This window comes from Haliotis cracherodii, unplaced genomic scaffold (genome assembly GCF_022045235.1).
Source record: "Haliotis cracherodii isolate W230 unplaced genomic scaffold, xgHalCrac1.p SCAF_6, whole genome shotgun sequence".
NCBI lineage: Eukaryota > Metazoa > Mollusca > Gastropoda > Lepetellida > Haliotidae > Haliotis > Haliotis cracherodii.
The window spans coordinates 63,942,674-63,963,828 of record NW_027266319.1 but is presented as its reverse complement, the minus strand read 5'-3'; the positions used below and the strand labels follow the sequence as shown (position 1 = coordinate 63,963,828).

The following is a 21,155-nucleotide window of genomic DNA, read 5'->3' as shown; positions in this document are numbered from 1 at the left end:
TATTTGTGGCTTGGTCATTCAGTCTGTTTCCTGTTTCAAAAAGTTCTGTTTCCTTGAGGTGTAAATGTAATATTAACATTATGAACAAATGTGGAGCCTTTTTAGCTTCAAGGGAGTTTATTATATACTCACACGCAAAAGAAACGCAAGTGGTTTTAAGCAAATAGGTAACAAACACGGAACCATAAATTGATACGAGTTTTAGCATGTAGTGAAGCCGGATGGTGTTTTCAATATTTTTAATTGCATTTTGGAAGCCCAGAGTAAAAACGCAATATAAAAAACGAATCGCCAAAACGCACCGTTTCAATGAATATGTGGGTATCATGCACCCATTTCTCGCTAAATCGAAAAATGCACGAACCGTCACGAACTGTAATGGGTATAAAACTGTGGCCGATTCTTGGACCTACCACTCCTTGGTCAACAATGCCACGCCTAACTGAAATTCAGAGAAACCAGGCTATCGGACGTTTGGAAGCTGGAGAGTCTGTCCAAGATGTTGCCCCTCATTTCAACGTTAAAATAACCACAATTTACCGTTTCCTGCATCGATACAATGCAACACAGTCCACAGATGACCTTCCCCGGAGCGGTCGTCCTAGGGTCACCACACCTCGACAAGATCGGCAGATTACCCGTCGACACCAGTGACATCCGTTCCTAACTGCAAGTGAAAGTGCTCAACAGACCATAGGAACACATAATCGACACATTAACCGGGACACTGTGATCCGACGTCTCCGTTCCAACAATCTCAGATGTCGCCGACCACCATGTCGTCCTGTTCTCCAACCACTTCATCGACAAGCATGACTTCAGTGGGCACAGGGTCATCACAATTGGCGTCATCGTGAGTGGAGGCGTGTCATCTTCTCTGATGAAAGTCACTTTTGTGTCTCCCATGCAGACGGAAGAGTCAGAATTTGGCGGTGTCGAGGTGATCGTTTCGCTGACAGAAACGTTGTGGAAAGGGATCCATGGGGTGGCCCTAGCGTCATGATATGGGCAGGGATTGGACTTAATGCGATTCTTGGACCCATGTGCTTTCTGAATGGTGGTTAAGGTCGGGGACACGGCGTCAGCGGTATATCGACCAAGTGATCAGACCCCCCGTTGTTCCATTTTTTGAACAACATCAACAACATATTTTCCAGCAGGACAACGCTCGTCCCCATGTTGCCAGAGCTACCATGGCCTTTCTGCAACAACACAAAATCCGTATTCTACCGTGGCCAGCCCTCAGCCCTGATCTGAACCCCATCGAACACTTGTGGGATGAGGTTCAAAGGCGTCTGCACAATGTGCGCCCAGTCCCTACAACTGCCGATGAACTACGCACAGCTGCTCTGGATGTGTGCAGGAGGATCCCTAGAGCCTTCACAAATCGTCTGATCCACTCAATGTACAGGAGATGTGTGGCAGTGATCAATGCTAATGGTGGTCACACCAGGTATTGATTGACATTTTGGGTATTGACCCGAGACTGTGTAAGCCCTTAACATTTGAAAAAACAACAGTTATGTCATCTGCCTTTCAATCCCTTAAACTGTCTTCAGTCATTGTTTTGTCAATCTTGCCCTATTAGTATTTCTTGTCTTTACTGTTGAAGATAAATAACATGTATACTGCATACTCGACTTGCGTTTCTTTTGCGTGTGAGTATATTATATTAATAGCAGACACATTCAATCATGTTCTCCATGGAGAAGAACAGAGGAGAACTGTTGCTTTGGCAATTGCAGTGGGATTAACAGATGACATAAGTGACATTAGAGATAATATTGATAAATAATGGGAATATTACATTAATAAAACGTTGTGGAAACGTATTCTTCTCCAGTCAAAACGTTTTCAATAACGTCTCTATAAAGTAGGTAGGAGTATAATAACGAATCAGTAAAGGCACGTACGAACACTACATGTACGTTAATGCCATCTTCCGTGGATATATCCTATGGCCGCTGATAGTGAGTACGTGAGTTGGGTTCAACGCCGCTTTGAACAGTATTTCAATTCTATCACGGCGTGTCGTCTAAATATGTGAGGAAAGCCCGAAGTGAAGCAGGTTCCAAATTAAAGTAAGAGGTATCTACTCTACAGTGGGACAACATCAAATTTCAAAACACAGTAGGTTTATTTCTTAAGTAGAACATGAGGATACGAAACGCATTGTTTGGAAGACAACTCCATGAATAATATATTGGTTGACGATGTCATTGGTCATGGAAAAACACAATTTACACAATATCTGCATCACTTCGTGCATTCCTCACACTTTAAGTTGACACCCATGATCTAACTGAAATACTGCTGAAAGCGGATTTAAAGCCCAAAACATTATTGAGTGAGTGAGTTAGGTTTACCGTCGTTTTTAACAGTATTCCAGTTATATCACGGCGTGTCAGCTTAATGTAGAAGGAAAGCCCGAATTGATGCAGGTCTCAGACGTTTACCACTTCGGTGAAACCCACGAGCACGGGTATGGTGCTGACAAACCAAGAAACATAATCGGGATGAACCAGGATACGAACACAATAATAGGTTTCTGGTGTACCCAAGGGACGTAACTCTGCACAGCAAATTGCGGCGCCCTACTGGACCACCCGTGACCCCTTATTACTTCATCATTCACATGATACATGTATTTCTTCTAAATATGTACAATGGCGCTTGCAGACATTGAGCCTAATCTATGACCTGGCATTGCGAGACCTGTGTCTGTTAGTTACATTATCAACATTCACAGAACAGTTCGGTGAAACCCACGAGCACAGGTATTGTGCTGACAAACCTAGAAACATATTCGGGGCGAACCGGGATTCGAACCCACAATCATAGGTTTCTTGAGTACCCAAGGGACGCAACTCTGCACAGCGAATCGCAGCGCCTTAGACGATTGGGTCATGACTGATGAAGAATACTTTTCCCCAATGATTTAATAACGGGATATTCCCATTATTTATTAAGATTGAAACAAGCCACATATGTCATCTGTTACATCCCACTTCGCTTGCCAAAGCAACAGTTCACTCTAAGCATTGAACGTGATAGAATGAGTCCGCTATCAATATAATAAACTGCCTTTAATGCATAAGTGAAACTACAGAGGCTTTATACATTACATTTACATCTTAACCACGTGACGTAAATAGAACTACATCGCTAAAGCATAAACTACTGCATAGGTGACTTGAAAGTTTTGGTTACCAAGAAGCACATATGTATCCACTTTCAACATTGTAAAGGCTAAGTAAAGACTAAGCATATAACTACTTTTATTCCCAGAAGGGTATCTTTACAGTGATATAGTTGGATGCGGTCTCGATCAAGTCTAAGTACTTTAGTGGTGACTGGACAGCCTTAAAAGATGTATCAAAGGCCTGCCCTAATCATCGGCCTTCCCTTCGTCTTCATCGTCAACGTGGTATCACTTACATGTGTGTCACAGGTGCTGGATGTAGATCGGGGAGAACACACATTATACAGCCGGCTGGTTTATCTAATGATCGTTATGGGCATCTGAAGAAAGCAGTGGCATCCGTAATTACTTGTATCTGACTTAAATCAGTGAATCACAGCGTTTCACTTGTTTTGTCTGTTAGGTTTCTAGCCCGTTGTGTTGTAGAAATGGCTGGGTGGGGTCGTAGATATAGCGAGTTGGGTTTTACTTCGCGTTAAGCATCATTCCATCCATATCATGGAGGGGGACACCAAGTGTGATGTCCTCATTGACATGCGCCGTTGAGAAAATAACGTGTACTCTGTGTTTATTGTGTTGTTTACGAGCACAGGCAGTAGTATTGAAGCTAAATCTACGTGTTGTGTAATCTAATCGTTCATAATACACAAGTACATATATTGTTTTACTTTGTATTTGTTTGCTGTTCAACGCTCAAGTCGGGAATATTACTGCCTGTTCACGGCTACTTGCAAATTGTTCACGGCTACTTGCAAATAATCGAATCTAGCCAAGAACAAACAACGGTTGGTACTATGAATTGTCATCGAGTTTCAGTGACACGCTGGCATACATTGAGACTTACCTGTGACAAGACATCACGAGAACTGTGTTTATTAGTTTCGTTATCAACAATCACAGGACCGTTTAGATTTCATGTATGCGGCCTTGACGTTTTATCACATAATCTGACATGTATCCCTGAAGTGTATTTACAATTTAGGTAATTCTCCAAACGCTACTGCTTTGGGCATTTATATGATGAAAGGATTTGCTGTTCCTTGAATGCTGCTTCCAAAGTTAATTGTGTTATGGTTATCTATGTAGTTTGTTGTCCTCTTATCAAGAGAGCACGACTCTCTTCCATCTGGGCTGGAGTGAGTGAGTTTGTTTTTACGCCGCTTTTAGCAATATTCCAGCAATATCACGGCGGGGTACACCAGAAATGGGCTTGACACATTGTACCCATGTCGGGAATCGAACCCGGGTCTTCGGCGTGACGAGCGAACGCTTTAACCACTAGGCTACCCGACCGCCCCTCTGGGCTAGAATAACGGAGAATTCTTGTCGAACACCGTCTGATCTGCAGGTAACAGAACTCTATATTAAAAACAGAGCATACATATGTAGCCAGAATGCTTGCAGACCGAATTGGTAATGGTGGCGTGAATTCTTTCGTTGAAAATATAAAGTTAAATAAAGTACAGAAACACATGACAGACATAATGAAAGTATTTTTAAAAAGGCCGCTGACATTATTAATTTACAAATATGTGGTGATACTGAAAACTAAACAAGAATCTACATAAACTATATTCACTATATAAATCAGAAAGACAATATAAACATAACATTTTTTGGTACTTATCCTGATGTATTATTAGCAACAAGGGCCCGGGGCATGTATTTAAATTAGATGTGCCAGCCTCGCATAGTTTGTCATGAAAAAGGTAACAATGCACAGGATAAATATTGGACCAATGCACCAATCACGATTTCCACTGTCACAGCAGAACCCACGACTTGCCATCGCATCCAACCAGTAACTGATGAACTGCGGTCGGTCTTCACATGATGTTAAGGCATGAAGATAAATGATGGAGTGGAGATGGAAAAACGTTAGGTTCGAATGTCTACCAGAATACAATAATGTGTGTAATATTTAATACACTCAATCTAGTACAAAAATGTTAACATTTAATAATGCTGTTTCAGTACGGTGTTAAGCTAACCAGTATCATCTTACCTAACAGCAAAATACAGGCTTCGCATTGGTTAAGGAGCGGGACAAGATTTCCCATGTGGCCCGCTCGTGTAGACCCTGAGAAATCAATAGGCAGATAGTGTAGATATATGTCGCATGAGTATTGTTTAGTGATGCGTAATGAGTAATGAACACGTGTTCATCCGAATGCATTAGATAAAGGGAAGTAACTCGGTCCGTCTGCTACGAGATTTGCAAACTCGGTGAAACTTTGGACACATATTCCTGGTCAGTGTGAATGAATGTCGGTGAGATAAAAGGCTACATCACATCATATATCCCTCGCAATCAGCTGACAATTTATAATATACCTAGTGCTGAATAGGACTTGAAGCCTTAATATATACATGTACAGTTAATTACACCAGCTATACTGTGAGAAGATTTAATCTTGATGAAACAGTAATTTCATGTTTCCTCATTTGATATAGAAACTGTTATTTTGTTTATTTTTTCATTTTTATGTCTCGATTTAGCAGGACTTGCTACAAACTGAACTAGTCTTAAACAAAACGAACTTCAACAGCGAATTTGAAAATAACGAATATTGAAGATCGCGTGATTATGCAACGCTTCACCTGATTTTTAGTGTAGATCCCTTTATGAAAATAAATCGTTATCTGGAGGTCCATTTGGTAGCCATCTTGAAAAATGGCCGCCATCTTGGATTTTCAGGTTCCTAATCAGACATTGGGAGTCACCATGCCAATGTTGGTGCTTGTATCACCATATGCATGCAACGCTTCACCTGCTTATTAGTGTGTGATCACATCCCTCATGCTGTTTACCACTGACTTGTCTGGTCCAGACATGAAACCTATTGACCAGTCCTGTTTACAGATATAAGCTGATATAATAAGTAACCTCAATCCATATGATATGTAGGTTTCATAATGTAACACCGTACTGAAGCAGTAATATTCCCGACTTGAGCGTTGAACAGCAAACAAATACAAAGTAAAACAATATATGTACTTGTGTATTATGAATGATTAGATTACACAACACGTAGATTTAGCTTCAATACTACTGCCTGTGCTCGTAAACAACACAATAAACACAGAGTACACGTTATTTTCTCAACGGCGCAGATGTATGTCAATGAGGACATCACACTTGGTGTCCCCCTCCATGATATGGATGGAATAATGCTTAACGCGAAGTAAAACCCAACTCGCTATATCTACGACCTCACCCAGCAATTTATGAATACTGCTCATTTTCTAATATTTACTGATCCAGATAGATATGGAGACTAATTTGTAAGTAGGGATAAATTTTATAGTGTACAAATCATATCAGCTATTTGCCGGTATGTCTTAATTATTAAAGACAAGCAGCCAATTCAAGTTTACAAATATAATAATCTTTAAGTTTTCTTTAAGCACTATCAAGTTATTCACCAGACTTCTGTCTCAACACTTGTCAAGTTTTGAAAAAAGGTTAGGCATGAAACACAAGGCACATGCAGCCATTACTAGACAAAAAATAACTGACAATTCATGCAGATAATGGTCGTTTATACATGCACCCAAATTGTAAATAATTTTAAAAGATTTCTATTTCCTTGAATACTATTCTCGGAACAATGGACATTAATACAAATGAGAACTCACGCACTTGTGAACATCAGAGTCTAGCTGGGTAATCGATCCAGGTGACTAAAGAGGATTTCTGTAATATGAATGAAATGGCGTCCAAAGCAAACCAAGACTCGAGTCAATCACCCACTTTATGAAAACACGTTGGTCAACTACGTGTGGCTTGGGCATTCAGAGCCGACTACAATGAAGACAGAGTCGTTTCAGTGAGTGAGCAGACTGATTGTATCTCATTGTATACCTGATAGTGAATTGTTAACATGTCGGCGTGACACCATGGCTGCAAAACAACATTGAATAACGTCGCCGTTTCACTGTATTTCCACAACACAACGGGCTAGAAACCTGACAGTCAAATGTATATCCACGGAAGATGACATTAACGTACATGTAGTGTTTGTACGTGCCTTTACTGATACGTTATTATACTCCTACCTACGTTATAGAGACGTTATTGAAAACGTCTTGACTGAAGAAGAGTACGTTTCCACAACGTTTTATTAATGTAATATTCCCATCATTTTTTTCAATATTATCTCTAATGTCACTTATGTCATCTGTTATCCCACTGCAATTGCCAAAACAATAGTTCTCTCCAACATTGAGAACATGATTGGATGAGTCAGCTATCAATATAATATCATAAACTGCCTTGAAGCTAAAAAGGCTCCACATTTGTTCATATTGTTAATATTACATTTACGCGACAAGGAAACAGAACTTTTTGAAACAGGAAACAGACTGAATGACCAAGCCACAAATAGTTAGTGGAGCATCGTCAGTTTTGTAATAAAGTGTGTACTTGACTAGAGCCTTGCGTTGCTTTCGACACCATTTCAGTCATAGTACAGAAATCTCTTGTGGTCATCCGGAACGATTCTCTGAAGTTTGCGATTTCTCATATGTTGATTGTTTCGAGAATATTACCTTCATTAAAGGACGTGGTAAACTTTTACAACCATTTACAATGCGCGTATGTAGTATCAGTTATGTTTTGTCGGGTATTCACTGCCTGTAGCATGTGTTTCATGCTTAAACTTTCCTCCAACATTGATATGTGGAGCGACTCGTCAATAACTTGACAGTGAATAAGAAAAGCTTTTAGAATTTTATTTGCAAACTTGAACTGGCCGATCGTATACAATGTTAAAGTTACATCTGCATATATATGATATGGTATGTACATCATGTAATCTATCCCTGTTTACAAACAGGTCTCCATATCTATAGTCAGTATTTGTGACATATAAATGGCTTTGTATTAAACAATATTCAATCCGTTATCACGGCGAGGGACGCCAACCATGGCTTTCACACATTGTACCCATGTGGGGAATCGAACGCAGGTCTTTCGCTTGAGGGGCCAACACTTTCACAATAGGGTACCCCACCTCCCGAAGTAACATGACACAGTCCTGGAATTTACTTTTTAGTATCCCACATTTATTAGATCACACGCGAAGAGATCCTAGATGTGGTGGTCACAACATGTGCTTATCGTGGGTTTAGAACCCGTTCAGCCGGCGTGTTAGGCAACACTTCAACCACTGAGCTACCTGATGCACTGGGATAGCCTGCAATGACAGTGTGTTGTTGGCCTCCCTGATGCATTGAAAGGATGTCTACAGAAACAAATAACTTTTTTACAACATGTTAAATAGTCTTCCAAAGTACATATTTAATCATATTTTTTATTTATTTCATTCATATGTTATTTCATTGTTATCTAAAAAGCAACAAACAACTGCCCCGATCCCACCACCAGCGCGTATGCAAATTGACATCCCAGCTGGGGGCCGAGCTATAGCTGTGACGTCATAGTGGAGAGCCGTCCGACATATTGTTTCGTTTACCGTGCATTAATCAACATGACAATGAAGCGATTTTCCGTATGGTGTGGGCGTAGGAGTGTATTACTCTAAGAAATGTACGAAGTGTCATTTCTTGAAAGTTCCAAGCGAAAAGACCGATTTAGCGAGGAGGAAAGCGATGTTTTGCTTGTTTTTGTTTGTTTGTTGTTTAACGCTGTCTCAGCAATATTCCAGCTATATGACGGCTGTCTGTAAATAATCGAGTCTGGACCAGACAATCCAATGATTGACATCATCAGCATCGATCCAAGCAATTTGAATACGATGACATGCATCAACCAAGTCAGCGAGCCTGACCAGCCGATCCCGTTAGTCGACTCTTACGATAAGCACAGTCGCCTTTTTCGGCAAGCATGGGTTGCTGAAGACCTATTCTACCCCTGCTCTTCACGGGTAGATGTCAGCGAGAAGGAAAATGGACACCGACTGGACATGCCGTTTTGTGATTCTTGAATTTTGAGGCATCTGTCTGTAAGAGAGATTCACACAAGGTGAACCAACTTCGTTACGAAAATACATTTTAGCATTCATTGTAACACGTGATCTATGACTACCCTCGTATAACAATATCATAGGACCATGCACATGGATCAGATTACATACTACGGGTTATATATTTGGCACAATTTTGATGTACATAAATTTACATATTCAGTTCATGATCTTGCGTAGTTGTCTGATTGTGGGATGGGTCTCATATATGTATTTACAAACCACGAAGGATGAACATATCTACATTTTTAAGGGTACCAATCCCCCTCCTTCCCTGAATCCCAAAAACGTCTAATTGTTCACTCCGAGTCTCAATTGTTCACCCCAGAAACCAGAACACTACACAACACAAATCTTAAAAACATTGTAAGGGTGCGATTTCAAGCGAAGTTACGAAACAGTGTCTGGATGCACCACCACCCCCACCGACGATTACTTTCATTTTCTGTTTAATTCTTAGGTTGTTTTAGGTTGGATAAGTATGAATTTGGTGTACCTTTTTTGGAGAAAATATAATGTGACAAACATTTTTAGTGTGATATTGTCAGTTTAGTTGATTTATTTGTTGATGAATAAATTGATTTCATGTTTCATTTGTGTCTCTCTCTGATATATGTCAGTCCATGTTAAAAGGATGGATGTTCTATTGACAAGACGAGTAGAGTCACTATGCATGTAGTAAGCTAAATGCCAGCATCTATTAACCCTCTATTGACCAGTGAAGTACATATTATTATAACTGTTTACACGGCAGTATTAAATGAACCAACCACCGCTAGAAAATACAATTTTAATACATAACATTCATTTCTAATGAAAAAAACTAGCTTAAATAGCCCTATGATAATTGTTTAGCATAAAGACAACACAATTAAAAATGGTTTGACAATGCTAAGCTTCAATCTGCATATTTTACACAAGAATAACTGTCTCACGAATTATGTTTTATTGATAAACATCCATTTTTTTTTTTAAATGTCAGGATAGTGTTTGGCACCAGATCTTCCTCGCTGTCCTCGCTGCTGTTAAGACAACCGCTGGCTCATATCCATCTGGACAAATATATGTAAGGTCATTTAGCGTTTTCGTCGACCGCATTGTCACGTGATGCCAGGAAGAGTGATCGTCTGCAAATCAATTCTCCACTCCGACGTCACGTCACATGATAACTGTGCTTATTAACTCTCGATAGTTTCCGTAATACGAATAGGTTTTAACGTTTTGTGTCAGAAATATTGCCTGGAAGACACTTGTTTCAATATGCTCAATAGATTATTTAATCCCATATTTATAGTTTTCTGTAAATCTCCTATATGTATATTATACTATAACAGAACGACATCAAACTCTTGTTAACTCTTGTACCAGGTACACATGCAAAGTGTCGTGTGTCGAATACATTCATTTCCTTCAATAACCCATACATCGTCTAGGACAACTAAAACTCGATCTTTTCATAAGGGTCTTCCTGGGAGTTGTTTTCAACATCGTTGTCATCTATGACAGTGTACTCATCCTCTTCCTCGCCCTGTAGATGGCACGGTTCAATGGTCATATCTCCAGTTACGGGTTGGATGTATGATGTAGCATGACGGCGAGTATCGAGTGTTGCTGCGTCACCATGACGCGCGTTGTCATCTGGAGAAACGCTTGCTCCCTCTTGGCTCCACGGGTCAAGAGTCATATCTCCAGTTACTGGTTGGATGTAAGATGTGACACGACGGCAAGTATCGAGTGTTGCTACGTCACCAAGACGAGCGTTGTCATCTGGAGAAACGCTTGCTCCCTCTCGGCTCCACGAGTCAAGAGTCATATCTCCAGTTGCCCGGTGGATGTTGGATGTGTCATCACTGTGTGTGTCCAGTGTCCCTTCATCTACGTCATGGAAGAGGAGACGTGTGTAACCATCTGGAAATGCACTTGCATCCTGAAGATCCCCTGTAATGGTACCGGCTGTGTCTGGGTTCCTGCTACATGGCACATCCATCTCAAATGAGTTGATTTGATCGTTGTCGTCGTCTGTGCATTGCGACTTGTCCCTTGATAATCGAATAAATGACAGTTGTTGACTTCAATGCTTGATAAAAAAGAATTATTTTCGAATGTTATTACTTCTCAGTGCATTGTAATAAATCATTTAGATATCAAAGTTTTATTTGTCCGCTGAACCAGTCTAAACAGTTCAGGGTTACATGTGTCTATAACATTGCTGTACGGAATCATTATTGATAACCCCACTGCGAGCTCCCTGCATAGACATATATCAGTACAATGTAAGACAAAAATATCTAAAAGTTTATGAATTTCGCTGGTTATGTGAATACATATTTCTCATCCTGCCCCTCGTGTTGGGTTTTGTGACCTGGAAATTTTGTTAGCGACAATATACTGTTTCAGTCAGTGCTTCAAAACATTCCTCTGAATGGAGATTCCGAGTTAACAATATCCGCAGGACATCTAGCATCTTTAGATGACAATCATTTTTGTGTGTAAAACCTAAGATTAAACTATATTTTTCCAAGTAATTTCCGGAACAAATTCGTTTCTTCAAAACAGTGCTAGTTCAAATGGACGGTGTATGATATGTCTTGAGGGATTAGCTCGATTGTATTAAGAGGTCTGATTCGAAAGGTCATCAGAATGGCTGTCGTCATTGACAGCTCTCTTTGTACAACGCAATCTGTTAATCAATTGGTATGTCATGTACCACTTACGATTTTCTTTTCCAGATGCCGAAAGTAACCAGAAGGAGTACAGCCATTAGGACAAGTCCTAAAGGAAGTAGAACGGCCGGCACATTGTCATGTGGTCTCTGAAACACGCACGTATTGACCTGTAGTGATCTGAACTGATCTAATCACAGAAAGTGCTACGACATAAACTTGCATATAAAATTAGAATAATGAGACCGAGAAAAAGATTGAGTTATAGTATCAGTCATAGCTTAATATGTCAATCATAATCAGTTACTGTCTATATACACCCGTGAGGATCCCAGCAACCTATGCTTGTGAACATAAGAGGCAACTAATTGGATCGGGTGTTCAGGATCGGTGACTAGACTGATTGCATGTCATTGTATCCCAAGTGTGTGGATTATGCCCATGTCGTAAATCACTGGATTGTTTGATCGAGCCTCGACAATTTCAGACCGCCGTCTTATAGTTGGTTGGTTGGTTTGTTGTTTAACGCCGCACTCAGCAATATTCCAGCTATACGGCAGCGATCTGTAAATAATCGAGTCTGGACCAGACAATCCAGGGATTAATATCCCACGCAATTGGGATCGATGACATGCATCAACCAAGTCAGCGAGCCTGACCACCCGATACCCTTAGTCGCCTCTTACGACAAGCATAGTCACCTTTTAGGGCAAGCATGGGTTGCTGAAGACCTTTTTTATCCCGGACCTTCAAGGGTCTCATATAGTTGGAATACTACTTCGTGTGGCACAACAAGCAAACAAAGGTACGTCCTTACAAAAGGCAATACATTCTATGTTATGAATAAAAGCCACATATGTATGTTTGTTGTAATCTAGACATCCACTTTTCCTAGAATTTCCCCAAGTTCGGCAATGAGTCGGTTCAAGCCATCAGTCAGGTGAGCTCTATTTGTTTGATCAATCTCACCCAGGAGCGTGATGTTTATAATGTCTGAATACAAAGAACAAGAGGTTTTAAGAATAAGTTTAAACTAAATTGTAATCTGACAACCAGAAGTGTTGTCTGACGGCATCTACAGCTTCTGTCATGTGCCACTGCATATTATAACTTGATTCAAGGTGATAATATGAGGCAATGTGATCGAGGCGCTAGTATAATATTGACCTTGGTAGTGGCCATGATATAGAGTGACCTCCCTCGGCTGTTTACATACGCCCTCCTTGTCCTCCCGGTGTGGGGAGCTCCGCTGTGGGGAGCTTGTCTACCCCTTTGTTTACAGTTGTTGATGTACGACATTATTCAAAACGCTTCGATACTTGCAACATTTCTGTAAGGCAGACTTTACCTATATAAATACCAGATGAGGGAGTACCTACTTGCCCAGTGCGGAATGGAAACCTAACGGGAAACAACAACTTTTCTGCATGTTTCTTCGATTCAAGAACGGAGCACGTGACCGACACATATGGAGATATAACACACCATTTCACTTACCAACACTTCGGCTGCATCTTTCCCCCACCCATGCAAAATCACAATTACACTTGAACCGAGTTGCTGTCAAGAGGTCCTGTGTACAATTCCCTCTGTTACAGGGGGCGCTGTCACAGAAATTAACCGTCTCTGCACATGTCTCCCGAGTCCACTCTTCTGAACATGAGCAGTTGAAGTCTGTTTGGTTTCCGTCACATGTCCCTCCATTGAGACATGGCTCCAGTGCACACTGGTTGGTGATGTTTTCACATCGTCTTCCTGAAAGTAGTTGAGGAAGTGTATGACGATTAACAAGCAGCATATAACAGATTTGATATGTCCTTAGTAGGAAATTATAATATGCAATGTGTTGCTATTTCTACTAAACAAGATTGGCTTGCCTCGGCAGTCAACGTAAATCACTTGATTTCTACTCTTTATGTACATTTATATTTGAATGTGAGCTGTATTAAGTAGATTTTAGCTCTGTTTGTTATAAAAAAACCTTTTTGTTTGTACAAAGTTCTTTGTATCAAAGGAGATATTCAGATGCACCTATAAATGTTAGATATATGTACTGTTCTATGGTTCAGATGGCCTGGAATTCTGAATAAACGGAATCTGAATCTGAACCAGCAATGCTAAATATATTGGACAAATTGCTTACATATGTATCATATATCTGGATCTGTGTGCGAGCGGGCACGCGCGTTTGTGTGTGTGCATGCAAGTGTGTTTGTATGCGTACATGTGTGTACACATATTTTAGAAAATGGGGGTTCACTTAAAGTTACAAAATATGAACGGAAATAATTCGGGGAGCAAGTTGTCAAATATGAGTCAGTTTATTTTAGTTATGCATGATTGATATGTCAACTCGATAACTCGAGTAATTTGGTATGCTTCCAAAAAGATGTAGGGGGAGGTTGGGGGTTGGGGAGAACGTACCTTGCATCCCCCACCCCATCTTTACCCGCGTATAGAGAGTTTCGGCCGTTGTAGAAACGATGTATTACAGCCATACCAGAGAGGGGGGCACGAATTTCACATATTGTAGCCAAAGATCGATCGCAAAATGATATTCTATTTGGCCTGTCAGATATAGTCTACTCACCGTTGATCCCCTCCATACAAATGCACTGAAAACTTCCGTGTGTATTTGTGCAATTGCCCCCATTTTGACACCACCTGTTAATTTCTACACATTCATCGATGTCCTGATTGCAGTTATCTCCCTTCCATCATGCAATATTATGATTGACAGGAATTGAAATGCCAAATACATTAGCTCGAATACAAGGAATACAAGCATGCAGTAAACAGCAAAGGGGTTTTCGAAAGAGTGAAATCCTGGATACCCCACTGGATGATCACTGTCAGATGAACGTCTAAACATGCAAAGGGATATAACTGCATACCCATGATTCATTGTTCATGACATTAATCAATCTGATCGATTTCACTTTGAATATGACTGTCTGGATAACCGGGTTTCACTGTACTTTGCCACAGTTGAAAGCGGAAGGATCGTGATACAACTCAAGACGAATTCCAGTTTTCTTTTGAAATTTAGTGTTTAGGCAGTAACAAACTCGACAGAACAGAACTTGTATTACTCCGTGGTCGAAATCTCCGGCATGCGAGGTACAAACGACAATAATTACAAAGTGAGATAGCGATTTTCTGTCATGTGTTTACACACTATACAGAGTTATACAACTGATATTTTGGTACAACTAAAACTTGTTTTGAATTTTAACATGTTTGGTCGTCCTGAATATTCTTTTGGTATATACAGTTGTACACATATAAACATTGACATCAACCTTCTGAACATACCTTTAAAGCACATTTTTGCTCCTGTGTGTTCGTTGCACGTGTAGTGACTCTCGTCAGTAGTTGCCTTGTAATATGTCTCACACCCAGACCCGTGCCAGTCCGGGTCACAGTAGGCACGGACCTCAATCTGTAAGCTGAAATTATAATTCTCTCCAAACATTTAAGTTTGTCGTCTTGTTTTGTCACTGTGCTTTGAACATTCTTTCTCATTATTTAAAAAAACACTTTACAGTTTAAAATATTCCTTTCGATTTAGGTCCAGCATCATTATTCATCATACACAACAACAAATTTAATATGAAATGGTCGAGGTTTTTTCTTAAACTATGCTCTGGGTATGGTCAAAAGGCGTAAGACAATATTGTTCCACGAGCTGGTTATGGTAATGTGATGTCAGTTGAATCATTCTTTACTAGAGATGGCGCCGTGTGTACTTATGCATAGGAGCTCCATATTGATTTACATGGTGGAGGCAACGCCTGAATGAATGCACTGATCATTCCATCAAGATCTCTCAGATGAGACAGAATTACAAAGTTTATTGTACCAGCTCCAGCAACTCGATACAAAAAATTCATAAATATAAACGTTTCTTATACACATCGTGTTTTGCGGGGAAACAAATTAACCTTTCACCATCAAAATCTTCGTCACTTAGCAGAAAGGACTAAAAACACTCCTGCTCCAGATATATCGCTGTGTCAATGTCTAGCCATTATTCGTAATGCCATGAGCCAAACATTATAACATGTAAACCTTTGGTGCTGGTCATATTGCACAACATGAATGTGAATAAACAACACATGAGATTATTCGCTCTGCTCAAAGTTTTGTTCTGGCCCCCAACCTAACTATTGTATCATCACCGTTATGTCTTAGTCTGACTCACTTTGTTCTTCCCAACACTGTGTATGGGGTGTACAGGGCTGTCTGTTCTTTAGCAGTGGCCTGGATGTTGATCAGCTTGGAGAGTGTGTCCATGTGATCGTCACTGGAGGTGTCATCATTGTCATACACCTGCACCGTTATTTCTATCGAGGACTGGAGAAAAGAGCATGTATACAGTGTATTGACTGTGTTGCTTACCACCACAGGCAGAAATATTCAAGCTAAATCTGCGTGTCTTATAATTTAATCATTCATCACGACATCACGAGAACTTTGTTTGTTGGTCGCGTTATCAACCATCACGGGATAGTTTTGGTTTCATGTGTGTGGCCTTGAAGACCTATCACATAATCTGACATGTATCCCTTTAATGTATTTACAATTTAGGTAATACTCCTACCGGTACTGCTTTGAACACTTGCATTATGAAAGGATTTGCTGTTCCTTGAATGCTGCTTCCAAAGTGGATTATGTTGTGGTTATCTATGTAGTTTGTGGTCCTCTTGTAAAGGGAGCACAATCTCTTCCGTCTGGCCTGGAATAACAGAGAATTGTTGTGAAACACCGTCAAATCTACAAATCACCCTTGTTCTTATGTTGCCTGAGTGACTTGCAAACCGAGTTGGTATTGAAAACATGAATTCTTTCTTTGAAGAAAAAAGTCAAATGCACGCAAAAAAGGCACAAAAATGGTACACATGTACAGAAACACGTGACAGACATAATTAAAGCGTAAGTTTAAAACGACATCATTAAAATTACAAATATGCGGTGATACTGCAAAATTAACAAGAATATACAGAAACATGTTTGACTCGTATAGTTTGTCACAAAAAGGGTACCTACCCATCAATGCATAGGGTAAACATTGGATCACACTTATCAATGCAGCCAGCAACAAAGCCACTGTCACAACAGTGCCGACTCATTTCCTTTCCATCCGACCAGTTACTGATGAACCGGATGTCCAGTTTGCCGTCCGTCTTCACATGCTGTTAAGGCATGAAGATACGATTCGGGATATGTGTTAATTGCAATTGAAGGAATCATAATAATATTGATTATTATTTAATAATGTGGATACGAGGAAACGCTACGTTCGAATTTCTTTCAGTTTAAATCGTCTTTACAATTCAAAATGATAATGTTAATCCAAGCAAAACGGGAATCGTGTGTTTAACCTTGGTGATTGCTCCATACACATGTCATACTGTATACTATTGATCGTGACATATAGAGATTATTATACGAGCATATGTGTCATTCTGAATTTATTAAACGAGTGTCAGAATTATATATACTTCCCAAGCGATTCTTAAACGAGTTTTGTAAAATCAGAATGACCCACATGCCAGTGTACATGTTATATTTCTTTTGAGCTCCCCTTTAGAAAAATCACTATGGCCTTTTAAGAGAGCCTCAGTTGAAGAATGACCGTCAAAAATCTTCAGATATAACGTCGTTTCTAGTGTGACATCATTCCGACCTTACGTCACAATAAGATTCGAATGACGTCAACAATGCAGTCCGGATCAGTGAATGCAGTAACATTTGCACTAGTGCACATCGGAGTTGTATGAACTTGATTATTGCTAACCATGTGGGTAATAGATTTGTTAGTGACACTGTGTTGTGTTTATCCATATTTTCATTTACTTCATAAGATGTAGGTAATATCAGATGTATCTACTGCTGTTGATATACGTGCCTTATACAAATTTGTTTTGATTAGGTGCAAAAAAGTGTTGATACAGATTAGAATATAACCGTGGAAGTGTAATACGTAATACACTCAATCATGTACAACATTGTTAAAATTCAATAATGCTTTCGGAAATATTTCCGTTCCTCTATTTCTCACATGCACTATGTTTCAGTACGGTGTTACCGCATAAAACCTACATGTCATATGAATTGAGGTTACTTATAATATCAGATTATGTTAGTAAACACGTCTGGTTAATGGGAGGGAAATCTGGACTAGACAGGGAAGTGGACAAGCATGGGGGATGCGATCACACACTAATAACCTGACCTACAATATTCGACAGCCTTTGAAATTAGGTTTGTTTAAGATTAGTCCAGTGGACTGGTGGAAACAATATTTTACTTGTCCTCAGAGTTTGTAGCTAGTCCTGCTAGATGAGTGAATAAATAAACACATGATCACAGTGAAAAAAAGAAACATTAAACTACTACTGCCTCATCAAGATTAAAACATTCTCACGTTTTGTTGTTTTAGTTGATGAATTATCTATTCGAGTATGTATGTATGTGTAACTTCAAACAATCCTGTGCTTGATATATAACAATATATTATAAGTTGTCCACCGATTTCGAGGGGTATATAATGTGATTTACCCTGTGAGTGAGCCTATGTACCCCGAGCCGTCAGACTAAAAGAAAGTCATCTCGTATGGTATCACATTACATGACATTGAGCTTTCGAAACATCGCGGCATATCCATGGAGAATGAAATTGACTATGCATACTTTCGGCGACATGGAAAAGCGTAAACATGTGAATTCCTTGACTGACGAAGAATTCGTTTCCATAACGTTTAACATAATGTGATATTCAAGTTATTTACTAATATTGAAACAAGCCACTCATGTCATTATGTTAACCCCACTGCGACCGCCAAAGTAACAGTTCACTCTAAGCCCACATCCTGAGAGAGCTAACATTCGCCAACGTGTGATCCCTTCTTCCATTTCGTCCATGAGCAGGATGTGACAGGCAGTACTCCACGCTAATGGGGAACACGCGAGAAACTGAGTTCTCATGACCTTGACCTTTGTCTTCATATTGGACACGTGTCCTGTGTGCCTGGTCATCACTCATCAAGTGTTCTGATGCGCATTGAAAGTTTTTTACTTTTTACTTCCAACACAAAATGGTTATGCGTTTAGCTGTAAGGGTATATTTGCTTTCCTTCGGTACATATCAGTGACAGAACCTGACGCAGAGACTTGCTTTGAATTGTGACTCAGTGCCGTACCTACAAAGGGTGGCTGAAAAGTTCTGAGCCAAGGTACGAAGGATGAACAGTACACCCTTATCAGTTTGCATGAACTTAGTATACCACGCTTACTGGCTACATTTAAACCACATTCACAACCTGGCAGCATATTTCTGCAGGAATCAAAGTGACTAGGCATTCTCTGTTGATGAAAATCAACAAAATTGGCTACCGATCTGTCACCAAGTATCTCCAGCTGAAAGGGTTAACTCTGACAGCCCTCCATGCAGACATGGTGTCACCTTCAGAGGATGATTCTCTCCACTATTAAAGAGCAAGTAAACTCAACAGAGAAACTTTGCAAATTTAAATACTTCAGGGTATACTTAATCACAAATGTTTGACCAAACTTTTATTTAACCAACGGCAATAGCGATCACACGGTAAAAAATTACAGGCGAAATCGTCACCCAAACGAAAATATATGCCACTGAGGGAATTACCTTAAAAGCACTCAGCAATTTCTACGTCGGGCCGGCGCCCAGTTTGCTTTCTTCCTCCTTGGATTTTTCAATCGCATTTGGGACAAATAACACAAAATTGTGTACAGTGTCACCGTTTTTATCAATTTTTATTTCATATTTTAAAGAAAACGCATGTTAGATGTACGTATGTACGGATGTATGTTGCTTAGAGAAACATGGTTGATTTATTCTTCTGCCAGGTGCTGGACAAATAGGGTTTCGACGTTTACGGTACTGAAACAGGATGTACGTCATTAAAATCACGTTACAGGACTTTAATCTTTATTCTAAGGAAACACAATGTCAAGATCAAAGGTATGATTTCAACACGTTTCCTTGACATTTAAGTTATTTCTACGATTATTATATTTTTTCTCTCGGGAATTGACTTAATATGTCGAGGACGCAATAATAGTTTGCACTTTACTAGCCATATAAGAGGGGACGGGAGAGCCTCGAATATGATCCAATATCAGGAAAACCTTCAATTGATCAAGGATGTTCATCGATTCACCAAGCGTCACAAAGTCAATGTAGTAGGCATCTCTCAGTTGAGAACATTTTGAGGAATTAGCTGAGTATGGCAAAGGTTTCAGCATGCTGGGTTCTGATCAGAAATGCTTCAGGTTCATCAAATTGACATCGTTTTAAAGCATACGTTTGTTGGACAGGGTTTGTAAACATGATGAGTCACGTGCTTCCATGAATCCCAATGTGATACATGCGAATTTGATCACCGTTACTTTAGAGCTTCAATATTTGTTTTCCTTAAGAGAATATAACTCGATACCCAACCAGCACTTTGAATGCCTTATAACATTTTCACTTGTTTGAAGGCGAATCGACTGAATACTTCTTCTGTTGTAGTATGCTAATCCAGTGTAATATGAATACTTTTTCCCGCAAGTTGTTTATGTGCACACGGCCAAATTTATTTAAATGTGTTTCTATTTTTTGTGTTGCTCTGTTACATTATTAATATTTATTAGGTTTCGCTAATCGTTTCAGTACGTCAATGTTTGGCCACGTTAAAGAGTAAACACTCTTAAATACTCTCTTAAATGTTATGTTACAATTTTACTTTCACAACTGTATTGTCCACATACAATTCTGTTAAATGTAGTAAAATCATCAATTCCACCTTCGGGTATCATGAATTTAATAACATCTCGCAGTGAGGACACAGTATTTGTTTAGTGACTGCAGTAAACAGCAAAACGCTACCAGAACATAACATGTTATGTTCCAATGGATTAGTATTGACACTTGCTAAACATGGTATCACTGCACTTGCCAAAATAGACTTATCATGAATATGAATGAACTGGAGAAGTTGCACGGTACTTCCGGCACTGATGAGGTAGTCGAGACTGGTGTGAATAATGAAACTGAATATTTACCACAAATATTTCCTCAAGTTCGATGACACAGATCGAGGAAATATTAAACACAGACTCGCATTCACCCTCGTGCAATTTAAGTAATGATTTAGTCACGTGTAATATACGTCACAACTGGACGTCTGTAGTCTCCAGTAATCTCTTGGGGTTTAGATATAAATATCAGTGGACTGAACAGTGAACAGTACATGTGAGACAACCCTCCATCAAGAA

At 39.7% G+C, this 21,155-nt stretch overlaps 1 pseudogene; it reads right to left on the bottom strand.

Annotated features, from left to right (window-relative positions):
• Positions 1–10,627: 10,627 nt before the first annotated feature.
• Positions 10,628–18,863, bottom strand: LOC139446588 (uncharacterized; annotated as a pseudogene).
• Positions 18,864–21,155: the final 2,292 nt, after the last annotated feature.